The sequence below is a fragment of the Dermacentor andersoni genome, chromosome 10 (assembly GCF_023375885.2).
Source record: "Dermacentor andersoni chromosome 10, qqDerAnde1_hic_scaffold, whole genome shotgun sequence".
In the NCBI taxonomy this organism is placed as follows: domain Eukaryota; kingdom Metazoa; phylum Arthropoda; class Arachnida; order Ixodida; family Ixodidae; genus Dermacentor; species Dermacentor andersoni.
The window spans coordinates 81491944-81510064 of record NC_092823.1 but is presented as its reverse complement, the minus strand read 5'-3'; the positions used below and the strand labels follow the sequence as shown (position 1 = coordinate 81510064).

General features: G+C 42.9%; 2 long non-coding RNA genes across 2 annotated transcripts in view; one reads left to right on the top strand and one right to left on the bottom strand.

The window, feature by feature from the left end:
• The window catches only part of LOC129388335 (uncharacterized), a 57700-nt gene extending 40843 nt beyond the window's left edge, over nt 1–16857 (bottom strand). The window contains exons 1-2 of the long non-coding RNA XR_008615309.2: nt 16544–16857; nt 2172–2251 (exon numbers count right to left, since the gene is read on the bottom strand). This is a non-coding gene — a long non-coding RNA (uncharacterized lncRNA). The remainder of the gene's footprint in view (nt 1–2171; nt 2252–16543) is intronic.
• Nucleotides 13746–15349, top strand: LOC140213532 (uncharacterized). The gene is made up of 2 exons (XR_011890392.1): nt 13746–13972; nt 15236–15349. It is a non-coding gene; the product is annotated as an uncharacterized lncRNA (long non-coding RNA).
• Nucleotides 16858–18121: the final 1264 nt, after the last annotated feature.

Genomic DNA, 18121 nt, shown 5'->3' with positions numbered 1-18121 from the left:
TCTATGTAAGTTCCTGAAGATTTTGCACGAGGTAGTGAGGAATGAAAAGGCGACAAGCCTCCAAAGGGCGAAACCTGTCCAACCGCTACGACACAAGCATACCAGCACAAACATAAACTTGCTAAGGTTTTCGTCTTTCTTCTAGGCAAACTTTCCTTCATTTCTGCATGAGAACCCGGACCGACAAAGAGTTCTGCGTCTGGCGCGCTGAGATTCAAACGCCTATGTACGTATGCTCAGAGCAGACATGCGATGAACACTGTTTATATAAAGAGAAATGCTTGTATCTTGCACTGAACAGACGATGGATGGTAAGACATACGACGGGCCAAATATGTAAAGCCTGATGAGAAAACTCACAGAAATCAACTGCGTACATGTTCGTGGGTGGCCGGAAGAAAGCAAGCTGTACGAACTGCGCCAGAGAGAATAGGCGCACTCAGAGTTGCCTACCCGTCAGACATATTGATTGCTGTTGCTCGTCCATATGTAGTTGTACGCATGCGGTACGAGAATAGCAAGATCACGAGAAAAACATAGTGCACGGGAGAAACAACGTGTGCACTGGTTTTTAAAAAGGGTAGCCCTTATTGTATGCAATATTATGCGTGTAAATCACCGAACTACTTACTTGAAGTCAGGTGGGGACTAAATTTGCACCAGAGACGTTGCTCAGGGGCCGCATTCGCAAAGCTTTTCTTTCACAAGTTCATTTTGCTTTTTAATTCGCCGGCTAGCTTCCGTAATACCATAACCGACATCACAGTTTGCTAGCATGCGATTTTACTAATAGTGTCGTAAAAAATTGTTTTTGAATGTGAGGAGGGATCACCAACGCACGACCAGCCAATTTGTCCTAAAAATCATGTGCGTTGTAAACAAGTGCCTTATTATTATTGAACTAGCAGAAATCAAACGGTAGCGGCAGTCATATGTTTATCTCGTTTGAACGAAGCAGAATCAAATTTTATCGCATTAACTCACAGTGAATAGAAATACCAGGTGCACTCTTTAAAAAAAGTTTGTTACGTTATTAGATAATGTAAGACTATTTGTTAACTTGCTATAACTGCAATGGGTAACGATAGGGTTAGAAACATTACCAACTATACAAGGTTGTCTCTGTTACTAATGGGTATCATCTACAAATTCCAAAACAGCACCAGCTGATTCAAACCGACTCTCCACTGCTACGTGTACCCGACGAGCTACGGCGCATGTTTTATAGAATAAAAACAATTACTGCGATGGTGCTAACTGGGATCGGATTTGGTAGCTGAGACCCATTAGTAACATTAACTACGTATTTTAGTCATTAATGTTACTAACTCTATCGTTACCAACCGCAGTTTTATTAAAGTAACAAATGGTGTAAGAATAAGTAGTAACTACTGCGATATTTTTTTTTATAAGAGTGTACGTGTAATCTACACAACTGGGGTCAAACAAAAGTACGCGCATTCGCTATATTTTCGCTTCGCGCACTAGATACGTTGTTTGCATAGCTTTCTCTTACATTATGTCGAGGATTTAAAAATCTAGGCTGTTACTTTCTTTGCCTCTAACTGGTCGCTGGCTTGCGTGTTTCATTACAGTATCATGATTGCTTCGAGGCAAAGTGTAGCAGTGGTCACTGAAAGATACCTAATTGTACTTTCTCCATTCCTGCTGCCATCAGCCGTTTCCCATTGGTACGGACTATGCCTTTTGTCTGTTTCTTGTCCTGTTCATTTTATGCTATTTTCTGCCATAATTTGGTCAAATTTTGCCATCATTTTTCTTTAAAAGAGATTTAACAGGGTGCGTAGGCTTTTTATCACCCTGTCTTTTTCCTATTGTCTAAACTAGCCGACGTGCCTTTTTATTCCTCTATCAAAGCTTTTTAGTGTTCCTTGGCAGTTATATGGCTTTGTGACTCGTCTGCAGAATTTCATGAGAGAACGATTCGTTTTCGTCTTTGTTCACCGAATTCATGGCATTCCACTTTGCGCATACCTTGCCTTATGAATCTATGAATCCGCGCCTTCTTCCATCTGTAAGAAGAGTGATCTGCTGTAGAGAAAACAGCCCTACACTTTTACTACCACAGTTGGTCATCTCTCGGGAAGAAAGATGATGTTAGCAGAATACCGTTCCTGCTGCAAAAACAAAGAGACGAAAGAAAAATTCACCTTAGTGTATCTCACTTCTGCACCAACAGTTGCCGTCTTCGGCCACAGAAACTTTGAAGATGCACTGAGTTCACGAAGACCTGTAATCGGAGGAAATGTGCACATGCTGTACGCTCTATGTTTTAGCTCTTGTAGTGCAGTTTGAAAATCGGCATCATTACAAACACATTGAATATTTATCTTAGCGCAGCTGACTTGCCTGGAAATATCAAAACTGCCTAATGTGGTGTTTGCTCTAATTAGCCACTAGGTGGGGTTCCTAATACGGCAGACGCAAAGCCCCTGCGAACACTCGAAACGGGAATCAAACTAACCGACAAAAGTATCTGGCTTCGGCAGGACTGCCTGTGAAAGTAGGTGTTGATACCGCGAAGAGTGGCACGTAGTTGCGCAAGCGCAACTTGTGCTTTTCACAGCGAAGCTTTCTTTGTCTCTTCTTTCGACATTTCCACTGCTGCTGCTGCTGCTACTACTCTTGATGCCTGGCACACCCTGTCAGGGGTGGTTCAGAGCGTGTATATACATGACAGGAGTGCCTGGGAGGAAAGGCGACTCCACAAAGTTGTCTGGACCTTTGCACCACGTCGATTGTGCACAATGCCCTCTAGAGCTCCCTGGACGTCACCATATTAACCTCTTGACAGCTGTAATTATCCGTTCCCTCCCAACACATTGCAGAAATTGCAACGCTCACCTTTCTGCTAACATGCAAGTCCACAGGGAAGCTAGATAGAATGGTAGAGAGGAGGGGGAGGAGAGCCAGAAACCGACGCAATCGCGGTGCGAGTGAATAACCAGTCTTGTAACTGTTCACTAGCAGTTTCCATACATAGGGATGGAGGGAGGATATAGGGAAAAGGCTATGTAAGAACACAAGGAAACGCTGCTACTGTAGACATGACAGTGGTTGCGGGCAAACGGGATATATTTAAGATAAAGGGAGCGTATGGTACCTTTCTATTTCTGAAAAATAAACAACGTGCGAATTTGTCAAGCGGAAAACTCATGTAGGGTGTGCAGAAGCAGAACCGCATTAAAGCGCGCCGTAGGATCTAGATGACACTACGGAAGTGGTCAAACGTCAGATCAACAGTTCGAGGTGGCGGGTTTGAGCCCGACCGCGGCAGCCGCATTATGACGGGGGCGAAATAAAAAAATATGCTCGTGCACTTTATTTATTTATTTATTTAGTTATTTATTCAATAAAGCTATTCCAGGAGTGCGAAGAACAACAAACATTGAAACAATCATAAACAAGCTTGCGGGGAATTGTTTCAGTGGTACTGAACATATGTTGCCCGGCAATCAATTCCAGGCTTCAACTGTTGATGGAAAAAAGCTGTATTCAAAGGAATCAGCGCGGGCAATGAAAGGTTGAAATATTTAGACCATGGTAACTCCTCGTAGATGAGGGTTTGGAAAAAGTCAAGTAGATACATTGAGAGGACAGACGACGAGTAACATGTGAAGGAATTTTAGGAACAGATTCCTGGCTAAGTGACAATATAGCTGACAATGATGTATTTCCACACGGTTCCACGTTTTACTGAAAGAATAAAAATTCGCGAGGTGGCAGAACTTTTATATTGGTAGAAAACTGCATTTCATCTGTCCAGCTGCGTTTTCCTGTGAAAGAATGTGAGGCTATTTTCTGTGAACTGACTCTTTCCTACAAACATGCTTTTACTGTAGCTAGTTTTTACAGATCACCTGATTCCTCTGTTGACATGTCAATTGATATCCGCAGTTGAAACGGTGCAAGCGGACAATTTGGCTATAGGCGGAGATTTCAATCTCCCAAATGCAGTGTGGAACGAAGAGGGCTCACTTATTGCAAGTGAGGGCCGCTTGTGTCCGGACATTATGAACATTATTGATTTGTTCGCACTATCTCAACTAGTGTCTGAACCAGCTAGAGGAAATCTTGTTCTGGATCTGATGTTCACAAACCAACCTCGAATGCTAATTTCTGCGGTTGTCGTTCGTGGAAGTAGTGAACACGGTGCTGTTCTATCTGAAATGGAAATTGAACTTGAATAACCTGCGCACAGTGCGGCGAGACACGTGTATAGCTTTCCGAAAGCTCAGGAAGATAAAGTAAATGAGTGTTTGGATGTGTATTATGACGTTTTGCAACAGAAGGGGGCTGATATTAAAAATACACATGAATTATGGACTCTCCTCAAAAACCAAATATTAGAGCTTCGGAAGCATATTATACCTTGTAGGGTGCTAAATGAAAGACAAAATAAAAAGAAGCCTTGGTTTTCGAAAGCGTTCGCAGTCTTACACATAACTGGAAAACATTTTATCATAATTTTCTCCAAGTAATGTCAAGTGGTAACAGGAAAAAGGTGAAAATATTAGGCCACAAATGAACAAGGCAACTCGCGTAGCCAAGAATGATTTCAATGAATGTATCCAGTTGAGAATCAAAGATGACTCCAAGCAATTATGGAAGCAAGTGAAAAGAAATAGAAAAGAGGCAACAACTATTCCGTCGCTTGTCTCTGAAAAACGACATCGTTTCTGACAACAAAGCTAAAGCGGAATGCTTCAATCACTATTTGGCTCCCGTGTTTTCTATTGTGATGTCCAGCAACGATGACCACCGAAGTACCCAGCGAGAACTGGCAGCCCCGAGCGACGATATCGATGACGTCGTTATAAGCACACGTGGCATAGAACTGTCGCTTTTGAAATTGAATGCTGCTAAAGGCGGAGGAGCTGGTGGTTTAGCTAGCATCTTCTTTAGAATTTGTGCCGGACCTTTAGGTCCTTTCTTGAAAATGCTTTTTGAAAAATCAGTGGCGGATGCTTTCGTACCCAATCATTTGAATATTTGTGCAGTGATTCCAGTTCATAAACCTGGACCACGAAATGACGTACTCAATTATCGTCCGATTTCTTTAACGTGTGTTGCATTCACAGTTCTTAAAGCATGTTTTATATTCAGGTATTTAGCACATATGAATTGGTATTTCCTGTTTAATCCCGCTCAAGATGGCTTCAGAATTAATTTGTCTTGCGTAACACATATAATTGAATTCCCTTATAATATTGCTAGGGCCATGTATGGAAGATTATCTATGGGTTGCATATCTTTAGATTTCAGGAAGTCATTAGACACTGCATCCAATTCTTTGATAATTGAAAAACTTCATACCTACAACATTCATGCACAATTTATTCGCGTAATTTCTAATGAACTGCCCAACAAATGGAGCGTGTTAAGTGACTGCAAGGCTGCTCTTCATTGTTTGGTTTCTGCCTTACGCCGCAGACACCACGAACAACTACTTAAAGAAGCCAGACTGTTGCTTTACCAACTCGCTGCGCAAGGACACGACACCCCGTTACAGTGGCTTCCAAGCCACTGTGGCATAATGGGCAATGAACATGCCGACGCAGCAGCACGATCTGCACATGCGGAGGCCTTGCGAGACTCCATTCCATTCTGAAGAACAGCAGCGGCAATGAAAATTCGTGTGCTTGCAAATGAAGCCATAACATCTTCATGGAACACACCAAGCTTGAAGCACACACATCTACACCTACTGGACCCGTCCCTTCGACTTCGACCCCCATCTGGACTATCTCGAATCGAGACAGCAGTACTTGGCCGACTGTGGCTTGGTGTCGCTTTCACAAGATCTTTCGCCTTCCGAGTGGGTATGAACGAGAGCGCAGCTAGCAGCCACTGTGGCGGTGAGGAGACTATAGAACGCGCACTTTGCCACTGTCCTCGATACAGCGAGCACCGGCTGTCCTTAGCGGCCGGGTTGGCACGGCTTAACGACAGGCTACTTTCAGAAAAGACTGCCTTAGAATGCCGGCATGAACTATCGCTGAACCGAAAGTCGGTCAAGGCTTTGTTTACCTGTTTACGTAACAGTTGCCTATTATAGAGACAATAATGAACCCATGGCGTCCTACCCCCCCCCCCCCTTTTTTTCACGCCTTTCTTTTTGTCTCCGCTCTTTTTCCGTCTTTACTTCCCCTTTCCCTTCTCCTAGTGCAGGGTAGCAAAGCGGAGGCTTTAACTGTTGTTAACCTCCCTGCCTTTTTCTCCTTCGCATCTCTCACTTTCACAAATTATTTTATGGATTCCGAGTACTTAAAACTGCGCAAACAGTACGTAGATTTGAATGGAGCTGAGTCGTAAAGAAAAGACGTAACTTACGGCGTCCCTCAGGGCTGAATTCTGGGTCCCCTTTTGTTTCTTTTATTCACCAATGATATCACTGAAGGAGTCCTGTCACACGTGAGATTATACGCTGATGATTTCATTTTTTACAAGCTTATCAGTAGTGAAGGTTATGACCACATTTTACAGTGTGAAGTCAGCCGCATTTCTCAGTGGCATTGTAAGTGGAAGATGAGTTTAAATCCACCTAAGACACTTATTATATCAATTAGCAAGAAAAAAAGAACCTGTTTCTTTAGTATACCTTAGATAATATTGTATTGTCACAGGTGTCTGTACGTAAATACGTAGGAGTTTATTTTACCACTGATTTGAAATGGAATCGCCACGTTGATTATGTAAAAGCAAGCGCAGGCAAATCATTTTCATTTTCTATGGCACAATGCTAAACATTTTAGTATGGCTACTCAAGAGCCACTGTTCAAGACGTTCGTTAGGTCTGTGTAAGAATATGCTTGCGAGGTATGTCATCCACCGCTCGTTGGGGACAAGGAATGCCTTCAAAGAGCACAAAATTCAGCCGCAACATTTGTTACTAAAAATTATAATTCCACTTTTAGCAGTACAGAAGCAAAGAATAATTTACAATGGGAGTCTCTGGAAAATCGCAGGAAAAGCTTCATTTAACACTTTTTTCATAGTATTTATGTATTAACTTTTGTTACCCTCAGGGTACAGAGTACATGTCAGAGAGGAAGGGCTATTCACAACAATAAGAAGAAACACAAAGCACGTTTCATACAAAAATATAGAACCATACAGGAAAGAAAACGATTAAATATCCTAAGAATAATCTTACAGCTTTATAAAACGATTGATCAACAATAATATTAATTACAGAACCAAAACAGGATACTACAATCACTTAATGGACAAAACACAAGCGTAGTAATTAGGTAATCAACTTTGTAATTACATCTTTAAATTGAATGGAATCAGTGATGCATGTGAGTGATGCGGGTACGGGATGCCATTCTTTACAAGTTCTTGGTAAATATGATTGCCCACACGTTACGGTATTGCATAGGGTACCGAGGCTTCTTGTAGGTGATTTCGGCGATGAGAAATGAATGGTGCTGCTGAAATACATCTGAAACCAAGATTACAGTTATGGTACAAAATCTTGTGGAACTGGCAAATGCGGGTGTGCTTTAGGTGGGTAGCTTGTGGGATGAGGTTCAAAGAAATTTTCATTTGGGTGACACTAGTTGATCGATGATGGTTAGCCCAGACATAATGACCTGCACGATTCTGCAGTTTCCAACATGAGTGCTAGCGTGATCTGAGTGGTAGCGTGACCTGTGCGACCACATTTCATTTGTGATCGCACATAGGTGGTGTATAATAATCTTTTTATTGGAGGTAGAGCAAGAAAATATTTATTCGAAGGTACCCCATTGTTTTGTTTGCTTTTGACGCTGTATGTTCTGTATGCAGTTTCATGACGGAGTGTTAGTTATATGCACGCCGAGATATCGGTAGGATTTTACGCTTTCAAGGGGATCACGTGAAGAAACTAAGTTGGACAAGTTGTATTCGAACGAGAAACCCTCATAGACTTACACTTTTTAATGTTTAGTTCCATTTTCCAAAAATCACACCAATCAAGTATGCTACTGAGATCGACCTCGAGCGAGTGAAGATGGGAACCGTTAGTTATTTTACGGTAAATCATACAGTCAGCAAATAAAGAACTTCAGGAGGTAATATCAGTAGGTAAGTCATTTGTATAAATTAGAAATAGTAGGGGACCAAGCATGTATCCTTGAGGAACCCCAGAGCCAACTGGTGCAGTAGAGGAATTAGAGTCAATATTGCTGACGAATTGAACGCGAGAAGATGGAAATGCATGAATTCAGTTAATAACTACAGGGTCAATATTTAGAACATTTACTTTATATAAATCAGTGAGTCATTAACTTTCTCCAACGCTTTAGCAAAGTAAAGAAATATGCAGCCGGTTGAAAAAAGCAGTCTCCAAATAGAGCTGCAAGTGATTAGTGAAGGAATGTAGTTCAGTATCACAAGAGAACAACTTTCAGAAGCCATGGTTAATTAAAGAGAAGAAACTGTTATCCACTGCAAAATTAAGAGATTAGTAAATATTATATGTTCCATTATATTGCATGATACTGATGTGAGACATATGGGTCGATAGACAGATTGTGTTTATCTCCGGCTTTATGTACTGGTATGACCACTGCAGTCCTCCAGTCTCTAAGTAGTTCGCCATCCTGATACGGTTCTGAGAAAATGCATTTAGGATGATAGAAATATATTCTTTGCTACTGCGTCAAAATTTTGCTGTTAATGTATTAAATTCCGCTGGAAGATGTCAGCATCAAATCGTCGATAATCGATACGTTGCCATGCGAGTCGAACACCATGGGATCCATAGCAAAATGCCTGCACAATTGAGGCTCGCGACGTCGCGTGTCCTTGGATGAAGAACAAAACGACTTGACAAAAGTATCATTCATCCGAAACCGATGCGCTGTATCGGTTTCATTTGCTTGTATCTTGAACTTCAATTATTGTAAGCACTTTCTTGTATTTGTTTATTTGCTTCATTAACTTCGTGTTTTCTGATGTCTGTCGCTGCTATGTTGTCATAATGTATTAATTCCTGCTTTGTTAAATTACTAGTAAGAGTTCCCCCTGACAGTTCTTATAACTCCGGGACCTCCTTCTGTACTAATGATGAATGAAGAAATAAAAAAAAAGTAGCACAAAGATGGTCGGGAACAGGGTCGCTGGTGGGTACAAGTATTGAAACTTTATTGGTGTTGCCAGGTGTAATTATACTCCAGAAACGCTTTGGATTAGTTTTGAGGATGATCGGGCGGGTTACATTTAAGGAGGAGGATTTAGTATACTTTAGTGCTCGTGAATATGCTCAAGCAGCTATCTTGTATGCTGTCCATTGGGCAGGTTTTAATCAATACCTTGCAGTTCGAAAAAGTATTTTCTTTTTGTTTTGAAAGTCGGCATAAATATTTGCTATAACATGCAGCTTGGTTATAGCAGTACACGGGCGGAAGAGGGATGTGGCGATTGAGAGATTCAGACACTTTATTTCGCAAAATACACATAGTTTGTTTCCACTGAGTGCTCAAGATAACATGGTAAGAAAATATCTGAAAAGCAGCGCAGTTCGTCATTCATGGCTTGAATATTTGCTTTTTTATAGGCTCTCATGTTCTTGGAGCGTTTTGATGATTGTGTGCGGGACAAATTGAACGTTAAATGCAAGACATCCTGATCACTCAGGACAGGCATATGTATTATGGATGACGTGGTATCTTCTGATGATTTAACAATAGATCTACAAGGAAAGAAGTCGGAGTAACACGTGTGGGTGAAGTAACAATTTGTGCTAAACCAAAATCCATGCAGGTGCCGATAAATTGGCTGGCTTCAGCAGTTGGTTGGTTAGTCGAAGGGCACGTGTGCGACCAAACAACGTTAGGATTGAAATCCCCCATAAGTATTACTTGCGCATTGGGATAGCGAACCATGATTTAAGCAGTCATGTAAGTTATCAAAGAAAGAGTTCTCACTGGAAGATACCAACAAACACATTCTTGAAATCTACATTGAGGCAACACCACACCGACACAATATAAGAAATTATTGGTATGCAGTAGCAATCAATACGCTCGTCGATTGCGAGTAAAACACCACCCTTATTCTACCAGTGCGGTTACTACGATACACAACATACTTTTTATCACAGTGAAACAATTCGGAGTTTAGTATTTTGGTACTAAGCCATGTTTCAGTTAAAACAATCAGATCGGCTTTCAGATCGAAAATTACGGTGCCTAATTCATCCCTCTTTGGAAAACATAGTCCGAATAATATTGTATCAAATAGAAAATTCTGATTTTGGACGAGGAGCGCCGTTTCGCCTCGTGTACCCTTATCGGTCCTTAGGCAGTACAAGGCGGCCAGAGCAAACTGCTCGATGTGAAGTCCCGTGTGAATTCGGTGATGTATTTGAGGGGCCGATCACGAAAACAGTGCGAGCCACGTCATTATAACCATACAATTTGCCTCTAACATGCAGTTTATGTACACACGTTTATATGGTTTACGCAGGCTTTTACCATATTTTCTTAGTTGTTTTTAATGTTCCGCATGGTGTGACAGAAATCCTGACAGAAGTCACGGTTCTTTAGCAGGGAATACTTAGCAAAGACCAATTCTTTGTGCATATATGTTGCAAACTTGACAATGATCGGCCGTGTTTTCCCGTGGATAAACCGTCCGATCCTGCGACTGCGTACTCTGCTGTAACTGCCCCTATGAAAATGGTCATTGCCTTTATGTTTCCTTTATGTTTCCTTCTTGTGCCCTATGTGACCTTTATGATTCCTTGTCCTTTGTGTGACCTCCGGGACGCCAACTTTGTGTGTACCACATGTTTACTCATCCTAACGTATACCTCGAGGAAGTGACCTTTATTATGCCTCTAGGATGTGTCCTTTATGTTTACGGCAGGATGTTAACTGGGTGTGTACTACGTGTTACCTGAGTGTACACTTGAGTGCACATGTAGGTGACATAGAGTGCACATAACAACTGTATGCACATATAATACAGGCAGATATATCTGTACTGTGTGACAGCCATTGATACACTCTGCAGAGTCATTGTAAGTACTAAATCTTGACTTATCCTTTCCTTTGCCCCAAGAAAACAACCCTTATTATAATTATTGTAGTATGTGCCCTTTGTGTTTACGGCGGGATGTTACCTAGGTGTACACTTCAGTGTACACGTAGGTAACATAGAGCATTAATCTATATATGGTGCATGCACTCTTTATATGTTACCTACATGTGCACTTGAGTGCACATGTAGGTAACAGAATGTGCGCAGTGAGCGTCTTTTGCGAATAGGATAGTTAGAGCTATCTGTAAAGTATGTTAGTCACCGGCAGATTCAGGGAAAAGGTACTGCTTGCCCCCCTCGCACTAGACATGCCGACCGGCACTAATTGTGGCTATATTGTGCGGAAAATTGAGCATGCCATGAAATAGGTAGGGTGGTGTATATAATGATTTATGCCATGCATTCTCTTAATATATAAAGTATTTCTTACTTTTTCAACCTGCTATTCTCCAGTAGCAAGTCAGATGCAGAAATCTGCAGTATTTAAACTAATATGCAAGAACTTGATGAAAGTTTTGTGCCAGCTAGGCTATCAAATATAGTTGATTGAGTGTTTAAGGCGGTTCTCATAGCGGGTGTCTTTCAGATGCTCCGCTTCGCCTCCAGTTTGAGAAATGATCTACTTAACTTATATATCTGGCTTATATATATATATATATATATATATATATATATATATATATATATATATATGAGCGCTATGTTACCTGTGTGGGCATTCTATGTTACCTGGCTGTGTACTCGCTCGAGTGCACATCCAGGTAACATAGAGTGCGCCCAGTGATTATCTTTTTACAGATGCTACAGATAGATCGTCTACCTGAAAGATATATTAACTTTAACTACTGGCGTATCAAAGTAAAAAAAAAATGGGGGGGTGCACCTGCCTCCCCCTCCCTATCCATCTTGGCCGTATTGATCACCATGCGCCATCAACAGTACATACGTACATTAAAGCCTCATGCAGCCAATAATCCCTCACGACAAATAACAATTGCGCGGCGGCTGGAGACGCGATGGCACGACGCGCAGTGTTCGATGGCTTGCGCTACATGAACCGCAAAAGAGGCCGGCGCCTCCGCGGACAATCCGCCGCTTTGCTAGTGAGCGTGTATGATTCTACAACCATTTAAGTAGCTGTTCGCGGTGTTATATTGGTTTCATGATAGCCTCACTACACATAAATATCTAATACGTACATTACGATTGTCTCTATATTACGCTCGTAAGATTTCTTTGCAGCCATCAGCGGGAAATGCAAGCGCTGCCACCTCCAAAGCTGAACTGGAGCTGCCGCTAACTTTCAGAACACCTAGTTCGAAAGAATGTAGTGAAATTGAATATCTATAACGTTTATGATGCTCTAAGCTGAAAAAAAAACTAACATTGGGAGACGCTGCTACTGCTCCACCTCAACACCGTGGTCTTTGAAGCACTTTTTGAAATGTTGCTTTTTCTACGCTATCTTTTTTTTCAGCCCTCGGCCTTGTCATGCTACTTTTTCTCTACTACTCACACAGATTATACACAATATGTTTGGTCACTAACCAATGCAGAACCGACGGTTGATACTAAAAGTGCCTTTCTTTTCAAAACTGCGTGTGATTGCTGTAGCGAGATAGCGAAGTGGGCGAGTCGGTTTTCGATTCATCGTACCCTTAGCAACAGCGCAAAAGCAACGCGGAAACAAGGAACAAACACTCGGAAGAAACAGCGCCGTGTTGTTGTGTTTCTTCCTTTTGTCCGTGTCGCTTTCGCGCTGACCACAAGTACGAGTAACTGCTGTGTCGATCTTAGCACGCGTGGAAGTAGGGCAGCGCGGATCACGTAAATGCTTGGTTTTTCGTACAAGTGAATAATTTATAATTGTGAGTTGGCTGAGTATGAAAGTTGTGTGCGGAGTATGGCCGTATTTGATTACGCGAGCATGCAAGCAGCACGCCTGTTTCACTTTGGCCGAAGTTCCGCTGCCGCTGCAAGCCAGCTAGCCATCGCCACATTTTGTCGCCTTTATTCCTTACGCTACGAGGAAATATGGTTCCACCTATTCAAGATAAGGCCTGACATTCTCAATAACACGCCACTGGGCGCCATAAGAAGCGTGTATATGTGTGGCGATTCCTAATTTCTGATCGGTGGGTGTCACAGCTATCGCGGCTGCCCGCACACCGTGCGCCACTCCAAGCAGACCGAGCTGCACATGATGCGCGCTGACTGGCTCGTGTCCGCCGGCAAAAGTTCGCGCATAGTTCGTCTAAAATCTTTGTATATACTCTTAAAAAACAAGGAAGCGCACCAAGGCACGTTAAACTCAATAATTTGTGTTTAAATACCAGCCTTCCTTCCAGCTACGACTTTTTTTTTTGAATCTCGAAGGCCGTGCTTTTTCAAAATGCACGCCCTAATAGGAAATGTAGATCTCGGATGCTAAATTCACTTGTTAACCCTGTTAACCGCAGTGCGGCGCTGCCGCAGTGTGACGGTTGACGGTGAGCTAGGCCACGTTGTGTTGCTGTGAGCGGTGTGAGTACTCGTTGCAGTTACACGGTAATTTAATCATATTTTCGAAGTGCCTAAGCAAACTGTGATCCGTACCGTGTGCATTACCCATCAGGAAACCTCTGGACTCGCGTAACGCCATTAGTTCGCCTTATGTATCCTGTGATACGCCAGTGTCCAACGCAGTGTCTTATGTGTACTACAGCGCCCGTCCGAGCTGCCTTTGTTCTCGCCTGTCCGCGTTCGCTCGTGGAATACCTGGTACTGTGGCTTCGAATTATGCTGCGTGGAAGAATTTGTTGAAAGTTGTGCTTTCGTGCGCTGGTGTTCATCGGTAATTCGACAGTGTTCGCGCCGGAAAGAGCGTCGTCGCGTGGTGCCTGCGAGACAAAGGAGCCGTTTGCTGACCACGTTGAAGGTAAGCAGGTCTGACGCTTGCGCGCATTCTCGCAGCTTTTGGTTCATGTTGTAAGCTTTGGGGAACGACAACTGAACAATTTCTGAACGTATGTTGACCATGTTACTGTGCTCATTTAGCAAAGCGTTTCACGAGGGGAGTTCCGTTAAATGTATTATTTCTTACCGCTTACTTGCTTTATGGAGTGAAGTGCTACCACCGCTGATTGTTGGGACTTAATGGGCAAATATTTACGTAAACGCTGAAAGTTACTGTTCTCTCGGTAGTTTCCCGGCAAGAAATTCTTCCGTAGATATGAATTTCCGCAAGTTACGTGTGTAATGCATGTTGATGTGTCACGGGAATCGCGAGTTGGCACGCGACTGCGATGTTTGACACTTGAACAGATATTAGCTTGTGTGAAGATTACTTTTTTGATAGTGTTCAGTGTGAAGTCCAGCTTCGCGAGAACTTGTCTGCATTGTTTGTGTTCTTCGACGTGCTCGCGTATTTGTCTTTTATTGTAGGGCAAATATAGACCGACATTACAACAGCGAAATTTCTTTTTAATCGAGGCATGTCAATCCGACGCTCGTTTTCATTAATATTTTCATCCGAAGAACAGGATGTCAGTTCCTACGATTGTTAAAGACAGTGGCTTGTAGCACTGCCGAATAAGGGATGCGATTTTCTTGCGATGCTGTCCGCTCGATGTTTGCCACTCTTATTACCCACCTTCCACGGCTGGCTGTTCTAGTTAATAACGGTAGCGGAATGTCGGTCAGATCAATGAGGAAAAGGGAACGCTACAAAATCGCGGCCTATGTTTTAGACCCTTCGTAATCGATTGTTCGTTTGATTTACTAGATATTTAAGTTTTGGGGATAATTTCCCAGGTAGTCTGATGTTTGCGGCTGGTTTTATTCCCGCCTGAATTTTACCATATAACAGTGTAACCACTTGCGACATAACTCTGAGACATCTGTACAAGCAGGCACACAGATTTGTTGGCCAGTTGCCTACTCCTAAAGTTTATGTACTACTTAGCAGCTGCTGCAGAAATGTTTAAAAGAACTTGTGAGCAGTTTAATACCTGAGTGGACTGGCAGCTCAGTCTGTTTCAAACAACAATTAGTTAAAAGATTCTGTGTTGCCCTGATGTTTTTATGAGCTGTTTTTGATTGCTCCACGTTTCTTAGCTGTGTGCATACAGGCCAGGCTGTTCTTGCTAATATGAATATTTTTGAATAAGTGAAAAAGATTGGCTTTTGTTTTGTTTTTCAGGTGCCTTGTGAGCTCTCACCCAAGCACCACATTCCAGAGGTCTGCTGTGAGCAGACGTGGCAAATTGAAGTAACATCCAGATAGTCCAATAAACTGTTCGTAGTTTCAGACAAACCTTTGCAAAGTATAGTCAAAACTTTCTTTTAAAAGTGCAAGCACTGATCCAACCTGATCTTTCTATCCAAACATTACATTTTATATTAGTAACAAAGACATAACTAGAACAGCAGCACTGCAGTGAGGAACGTACAGTGGTACTCCAAGTGTTATACTGAAATAATCTATGAAGTGTAATTAGTTTGTAATTTTAGAACAAATAGGCATGAATTTCTGTGCCATAGCAGAGTTCCAATCCATGCGCTGCATCATGTAGGGAACAGTAACCGTACAATGAAAACCAATGCAAAACTTTTTAACTCAGGAAAAGTTTATAAATATAAAATGTGTACACGGAATTCTTCCTCTATGCATCTCTACGTAAAATACAGAATTTAATCACTGCGGCCACATAAAGGATGCATAAAGGTAGGCCACACGAAGGAAACATAAAAGCAGTGGCCAAATTTCAACATGGAGGAAACATAAAGTACGGTAACATAAGGGATACATAAAGGGAGGACACATGAAGGAAACGTAAAAGCAGTGGCCAAATTTCAACATGGAGGAAACATAAAGGACATTTCCTCATGTGAACTGCGGGAAACATACAGTAAACATAAAGGGCATAACCATTTTCATAAGGGTGTTGAAGCTGAGACTCAGTTTATCGGTAATGACGTCCAAAACTTTCATTTCAGAATGGGAATATGCTTCATTTTCAACGTCTCTTATTCCACAATAAACGAGATTGTTACTTCGCGGACAGTCCTCCGCGTCGTCTAGCCGATAGCGTAGTGCGCAGGTTTCCTACTGATAGCGGCAGACTTGATCATGTAGCTCACTGACGTAGGCCTGCCATTCCTGAAGCATTGCAGTCCGGCCTTCCATAGCTTATAACCGTGTCTTCATATCTGATATGGCTTGACAAGCATTTTTCTTTTGGCCCTTCAGTTCAATCCCCGTTTGGGCAACTATTTTTTGTACTCTTGTTATCCTGATTGTGCGCTCGTTTTTATGATTGACTGCTTTAAAGACTTCTGCAAGCGCTTCGGATTATTCATTTGTACACGGATTACACTCAACATTCTCACACAAGATCAACAGCATAGAACAAAAAGGTTCAAACAAGGCTCCAAGGCATGGAAGCACAACGATAAAGGCATCGTCATATTTGAAACAATGATAAGGTAGTTTAGACTGGTAACTTACCTGCAGAACGAAGAAGAGCGTGTGTGAGCCTCTCATTTTTTCCGTGCTTCCTTGTCTAGTCAGCGGCGGCTGCGCAGTACTCGGTTTTAAATGTTGCGTTGTTGGGACTGTCGATGTTCCTGCGGCTGCGACAGGTTGTGGTAGGACGTGATTGATGGAGCAGAAGACATTGAAGCCGGTCATAACGGCAGGAAGTTGACCACTCGATACCGGGTGAAGTGGAATTACTAGGCACCGCTGAAGTTGCATCGATGGCGAGCCCGCTGACAGGGTGCTCTTGGGCACAGTCCATCCAGACGGCAGCCGGGAAGGCAAACAGCTGCAGAACGAAGAAGAGCGTGAGTGAGCCACTCATTCTTCCTATGCTTCCAGGCCCACTGCGTACAAGAATCCCTATTGACAAGGAACAGTACATACTTGAAATTTATTATGCATCAGCTCGAGGCGACGCCGCCAATAAAGTAGGAGAAATCTTTTGCCACACAGAACTATTCAGGATGTCTTTCCTTCCTAGAAAAATACGGAAGTTGAATATCGAAACGCCGTGGTTGCTCAGCGGCTATGGTGTTAGGCTGTTAAGCACGAGGTCGCGGGATCGAATCCCGGTCACAGCGGCCGCATTTCGATGGGGGCGAAAACACCCGTGTACTTAGATTTAGGTGCACGCTAAAGAACCCCAGGGGCGCTATAACGTAAAACTATTCCAAACTTTTCTATTCCAATTCTGCTATCAGCCCTCCACGATTGGTCAAAAACTTTTTTCGACCACCCCCACTTCACCTGTCCGTCACGCGACGTCACGAAAACCGCGATACCTCCCCATCTGATATGATGTGTACACACTGATTATGCATGATTTGACAGAAAAAAAGAAAAACAGTTATTTCTGATTCGACCACTTTTCGCCATTAGCCCTCGGCTATTGGTAAAAAGTTTTCGGGCTGCAACCACTTCACCTGCCTGTCACGCGACGTCACAAAACCGCAATAACGCACCGCGTCAAAGTGACGTGTACGCGATAAAGATGCATTAATATGCCGAACAAAACTGAATTTTCTTCGGAATAGCCGCAGGCTGCCCCGTTCCGAAAGGAATAGAAGATCGCTGCCGCCGATCGCTCATACGCTGGCTACTCGCACCTGCCTGAGAGCATGGGTGTATTTGCGTATAATAAAACTTCTTGCGTGACCGTGTAACGTTTTCGAGCCCTTTCGGCACGTTTACCACCTCATTCTGCCAACTCTTCTTTGCTGAGGGCCAGACGAAAATCATGACGCCGTGATTTTCGACCAGCCACCACAAGCTAAGTAAGGGAAAGCCGACCAATCGCAGATGCCGGCACCACCCTCTTCATCCGGTTATCGATTTTCAATGCACTGGCTTGGCCCCATCGTATCCCTCTCTACTTGAGCGTTCTCCTCGCCTCTTGTCAGCCAAGTAGATACGACAAGCCGCTCAGTGTAGGCAATGTTATTCGTTTTTCAAGCAAACAAAAGTGACCTCCTATGAACGAGGAGAGCGTTTGATTGGTCTGTTCAGACAACCCTGCGGGTGACCGCCCGGTGCTTGCGTTGGCGG